This window comes from Tamandua tetradactyla, chromosome 20 (genome assembly GCF_023851605.1).
Source record: "Tamandua tetradactyla isolate mTamTet1 chromosome 20, mTamTet1.pri, whole genome shotgun sequence".
In the NCBI taxonomy this organism is placed as follows: domain Eukaryota; kingdom Metazoa; phylum Chordata; class Mammalia; order Pilosa; family Myrmecophagidae; genus Tamandua; species Tamandua tetradactyla.
This window is the reverse complement of record NC_135346.1, coordinates 59699520-59705633: the sequence shown is the minus strand read 5'-3', so window position 1 is coordinate 59705633 and position 6114 is coordinate 59699520.

Sequence of the window (6114 nt, the reverse complement as noted above, 5' to 3'; positions counted from 1 at the left end):
CCTCCCCTTCCGCGCACGCCAAGAGTGGAGCAGCCCGCCGGAGCCCACCGTCGTGGGGTCGCGCCGGAGCGCTCCCGGGTGCCGCGTGCCGCTGGCCGGGCCCCGACGCTCCCCGAAGACTGGAAGGAAGAATCGCCCCGAACCAGTCTCGCAGGCGGGGGTGCGGCGGGACCTGGGGGTGGCGAGGCCCCTGTGCTTGAGCGCGCCCGTCCCTCTCCGCGGCCCCCTCCCAGCTCGCTCCGGCCTGGCTAAGCGCCGAAACGACGGTGCCGCCCCCGCCCCCTGCCCGAACTCAAAGTCTAGGCAATGCCCGGGCAGCACAATGCCCGGCAGCGGTCCCGCCGTTAGCCTTCACTAAGGCTCCCCTTTACCAAGGCTCCCCGATGCTGTTTTTGAAATCTCAGATGATATTTAAAAAAGAAAAGGAGGTTTTTGGTGCCCCAGCTTTGCTGGTCCCCGAAACACGTGCTTAATCTGCCAACTGGGTATCCTACCGGTGAACTGGAGACACAGCTGGGGGAACACAGGCCCTGCCCTGCTGCCCTCCGTTTGTCGCTCTCCTTGGGGGGTCGCACATCTAACCGGAGGGGAAGGGCGAGGGCTCCGAAAGAGGAGGGTGGAGGCAATGACCCCAAGCCAAAGCTGGGACTGGATTGTTAGGCCTTCTGATTCCCCCCAGCTCTGCAAGGAAGGTGTAGAGAAACCCACACATGTCTCAGGACGTGGTCTAGAAACAGCCTCAGAGAAGAGGCTGGGTCTCTGGGTTCCCAGCTTTATGCCCACTTTTCCAGGGCATCCTCCCTTCCAGCACTCCACATCCCTTTTCTCCCTGACAAAAACACCTTGGCACTATCTGGTTTGGTTTTCCTTGGGGCACTTGCACAATTCCGTTTTGTTTTCTTTAAAGCACTTGACTCGAAATTATTTTGTGTTTATTCTATCTCCCATTACGTAACTGCCCCCTCTCCTGTCCCCCACCCACCTACCCATCCTTTCTAGGACAAAAAAACTCCATCGAGGCTTTGTCAGTGCTGTAACCCCGAGGCCCTTGTGTGTAGACCACAGGAGGGGCTCAAAGATGGTCTGAGGTGGCCAATACCCACTGCTTATAAATGAGGAAACTGGTTCTAAAAACTTATGAAACTTGTCAGGGAAGAGGTGGTCCAAAACCCTACAAAGAGTCCAGAAAAGCTGTTGTGTGCAGGAGCCTGGGTGGTCCTGGTCCCAGGAGAGAGCCACGGGCAGAGAGTTAAGTGAACCTTGTCCAGGGCCCAGGGCTCCAGCAGCCTCTCAGTCCACAAGGACCGCACAGGTTTTGGAGAATGCCCCACGCTTCCCTGCTTCCTCTCCTGGAGCTCTGGTCCACCTTGCAGCCAAGCTGGGTGTGAACAAAGCCAGGATTCTCCCACAACTCTGACTGTGTGAAGGCTGCTCACATATCAAAGCCCTTAGAATTTGTCATTGTTTCTGTCTTGCAGCCATTTTGCTATTTTTCATTCTGCACCACATTTTATTACATGATTAATTTTGTCCGTCTTTCCTCCTAGGGATTGTGTTTTTGTTTTTGTTGGAGTGAGGGTTCGGAGCCCCTAACTGGTCCCCTGCCTTCTCTCCCTGTCTCTAACCCTCCTACAAGGCTTTGGGTCAGTCCAGGGCTGGGTACATAATCTGTGGGGCCCAGTGCAAAATGAAACAGCGGGAGGCGTTGCTTCAGAATTATTCAAGACTTCAAGACTGTGACAGCAGCGTCTGACACCAAGTGCAGGACCCTTCTGAGCTGGGATCCTGTGACTACACAGCTTGCATGCCCATGAAGCTGGTCCTTCCCCTTAGCTGTTTCTCAGGGCCACCTGCATCTTGCAGGTGACGTCTTCCTGTGCCAACTGACCAGGCTGCCCAAGCTCTGTCTTGCCTCTGGTCTAACACCCTACTCTTCCTCATGCCTCCCCACCCTGCCAAACCTGCTCCACACTGCCCCACGTCCAAGTTCAGGCCCATCCCAGGCCTCCTCTGTGCCTGCCCCCTCCCTTTGGAGTGACAAATGGGACACCTCTCCCCTAACCTCCCATGGTACTCGAGCCCTGCCTCTCTTGTCAACATTCGCCACTTCGGTTTTTGTTGTAAGAAACATCACTTTTTCTTTTCTAAATCAAATAGAGTGCTGAGCATTTGATGCTATTCAGAATTGTCACCACGGGACCTTCCGTCTTCTTTGGAGAAAGGCTCCCTAATACCTGTGTAACCCCCGCCCCCAAGTGTTAAAGGAATTCACCCTCATGCTTGCAGAATGGCTCCCTGTGCCAGACGCAGCTGCTTCATTCATCACTATAAAAGGCCCTCGGTCGTTTGCATGTCTGTGGGTCTGAGAGCTTCCGATTTCCCTCTGTCCTGATTTCCTGCCTGGTCTTAGGAACTGTCGGCAATGGCCTCCACTAACTGGACAAGTTTGTGTTATCTGTCTCTCCCACCTCGGGCAAGGGCCTCGGGCCACCTCTGAGATCCACGTTTGGTCCTGAGTGAAGCACTTAGTACATCAGTGGGAGGTGAAAGGCGGCTGGCCCTGCAGTATAATGAAAAACCTTGGCTGGTCTTTGTCCTCAGTTCCTGGGGAAGTAACCACCAAATCTCTGGAATTTCCTGTGATAGGAGTGTCTGTTGTTCATCAGCGTGAAGCCAGGACTGTACTTGATAGCTCATAAACTAAAGAATGGCAGGGATGGGCCAACCACACCTGTAGTTTTAGGGTGGGGGCTGGCTCCACCCTAGAAAGACCAACCAGGTATTTAGGGATTTGGGACCTTCAGCCACATCCTATCCATTCCCGTCCTGTCCCCCCTAACCTCTGGGATGGGTGGGGGGCTGCAGATTGAGTTCAACCACTGGGCTTTGTGTCTTATCAGTCATGCCTACATAATGAGAACCCCATAGGGGGCCCTAAAACCCCTATGAACTTCTATGATCGAAAAAATACATTACTGCTATGCTGAAAGAGACATGTTGTGATTGCATGGGGAAAGGATGTGGAAGCTTGCACTTGAGACCCTCCCGAATCTCATTCTATGCCTCTCATTTGTACACTTTTTGCTGTAATAAAGCTATAATTGTAAATATAGCCCTTGCAATGGATTTTATGAGTTATTCTAGTGAATGATCAAACCCAAGGTGGTGGGGAAGGAACCCTCGAGTTTATAGCCAGGTGATCAGAAGTGTGACCTGGGCCCCCCAAACTTGAAACTGGTGCTTGAAGGACAATCTTGAAGAGGGCAGCCCTTAACCCGTGGGATCTGTCCTAACTCAGAGTACTTAAAAACGAACAAGTCAGAAATGAAGTGGATTGCGTGACACAGCAGTCCTTGCAGTTGCTGATTGAAGTTTCCAATACCAAGACAGTGGATGTCAAAAGCTGTGTAGTCGATTCCATGGGTCTTTGATAATGTTCTCGGGTCCTCTGGAGCCCAGTGCTCCCCACTGACCTAGCACGGGGCAGGCACCCGCCAATGAGTGGATGTTCAAAGAGCCTTCCACGGCTGTGATGGTTAAATTCAGGTGTCAGCTGGGCTCGGTTAATGGTATCCAGTTGTTAGGTCAAGTACCCACTGGCCTGAGTGGTAATCTGAGAGTATTTCATAGACAAATTTGTATCTACAGTCAGTTGATTGCATCTATTGCTGGTTGCATCTAGAATTAACCAAGGAGCTTGCTCTCACAATGTAGGGAGTCTCCATGTCCAATCTGTTGGAGGTCTTAAAAGCCAGAATTGAGTTCAAAAGTCAGAAATGAAGAATTTCTACCTTTACTTCAGCCAGACAGCTTCCCCTGGGGAATTTAATTTTTTTCATCGGAGTTTCCAGCTTGGGGCCTGCACTACAGAATTCAGACTTGCCAGAACCATGCTCATTATTTATATATATATATGTCATTACTGCTGGTCTGGAGAACCCTAACTGATTGACCAGCCTACACCAACCCACCCCCAGCACAACTCCTCTCCAGGGATGGGGTTCTGATAATTCCAGAGAGGGATCCAGGGGATGATAGCAGAAGACATTGTCCTGTTCTGGCAATGTCCACAACCCAGTAGGGACAGAGGCAAACCAGTGATCACTGGCACATGGAAAGAGCTGAAGGAGAGGACATGAGGGTTGTGGGTATAGGGAGGAGAACCAACGCATGTCAGAGGTGGGCAAAGGAATGTCCCACCCTGAAAAGGCAAGGGCTTAGTGCTGGGAGGGGCTGTGCCTGGAAGAATGAGGGTCCAGAGGCCTGGAAGGAGTGGCCAGGGTTGAAGCAGGGGTGGGTAAGTACCATCATCAGTGATCCTGGAGCCCAGACCACCAGGGGCCTCAAATGCCAGGCTGAAGAACCCTAAGAGCTGCCAGAGGTTTTTAACCTAAGGCATGACATGATCTTAGCAGAGAGGAATAGGCCGGATAGATGCAGAGAGCCCCAAAGGGGCTCCTGCAGGGAAGGGCTAATATGGAAAGGCTGGGCCTGAGGGCAACCTGAGAATGCATCCCCCTACTTCACTCTGGGGCTGCCCTGAAGCTGTTGCCACTGCAGGGGCACCTGTGACCAGCTGGCCCTGGAGCCACCCAGCCAGCTTGGGGACCTGGGAACTGGTTTGCCCGGCATGAATGAGCCAACCCAGGGATCCGGTTCCGCTGAGACGCTCAGGATCCTTCGCGCCCTCCCCTTCTATCTGGGCCTGGCGTTGGTTTCTAGCATAGCTGCCAAGTTTTGGTACCGCCCACCCGCTCCCCGCTGCTGTGCTGGCCAGCCCAGCTCCCTAATTGCTGGGTGGAGGAGCTATTCGGCAGAGCTGGTACGCCAGAAGGCAGACCCTGGTCACTGCAGGGCATGCGAGCACCTCTATCTACCCACTCCATGAGGGTTGACCCTGGCTTCAGGCCAGCATCCAGTTGCAGGGGGTAGGGGGACAGAGGGAGAGTCCCTTGCAGAGGCCATTGGCCCAAGGGCCTTGGTTTGGAGTGGTCTGTGAAATGAGCACCTAAGCCTGTAGGGGACAGGCCTGGCTAAGCCATGTGTGCCGCTTTGTCCAGACTCAGGTGTGTGCCTAGGTGGGTTTCAGGGAGGCCACAGCCTCCTATCAGGTCTGGCTAATGTTGAAGGGAGCTGGGGTGGGTGAGAAGGGTTGGGGAAAAAGGGAAAGGACAGGAAGCAGCCCTGCCTGCCTCCAACCCATGAGCCAGATATTGGAGGCCAGGTGCCCCAAACACACCCCCTTGGACACACCCACCTCCCACGAGCACACACCTCTATCCACACCTGCCTCTCGTAAGGCCAAACACACACCGTCCCCAAGACAGATAGCGCACACACCCCATTTCCTGCCCTACAAAGGTAGGGCGCACCAGCCCACAGCCAGGCAACCATCCTCCATCTATATGCTCCATAGTAGGACCCTCCTGCTGGGGACTGAAGGTGTTGCTAGGTCCTGGCCCGGAAGGGGAGAGAGTCTGTGTGCACTCCTGGGGCACATCTATTTCAACCCAGTGCCCCCCCATGTCAGAGGGCCTAGCAGTGTCTGGCAGATGGTAAGCAATGTGTGGCAGCCATAAGGAAGCTGAGTTTTACTGTGAGGGGTGGGAGAGGCTCCCTGTGCACAGCCAGACTGGGTGGATGCTCCAGACCACCCACTCAGGAGGAGAGCAAGGGCCAGGGGTAACATAAACCTGGAAGAGTGAGGCTGTGGGTGGGGATTAGGGGCTCTGGGGCCAGCCTTGGCTGACAGCTATGGTCAGCGAGCACTGAAGGTTCCAGAACCCCATACAAGACAGGAGGTCCCCCTGGGGAGAACTTTCCAGAACACAGATAGGATCGCATTTCATCTGGGCTTAAAAAATGTCCCCTGGTCCTGCAATAGTCTAAGGGGAAACGTCCTTCTTCCTTGCTGTGGTGGTAAAGGCTGTTTTAGCAGCTGAGGACCCACAAACTCCAACCTCCTCTTCTGCATCTTTCCAGGGGCCTCCAACCCTGTAGTGGGAAGGGCAGGACCCCACCAGAGGTTTTAGATGCTCGAAGCTGTCTTAGGTCAGGCTGCAAACCCAGCAGGGGCCTGGGGGTACCCAGGAGCCCAGATTTCCCACCGAGAGA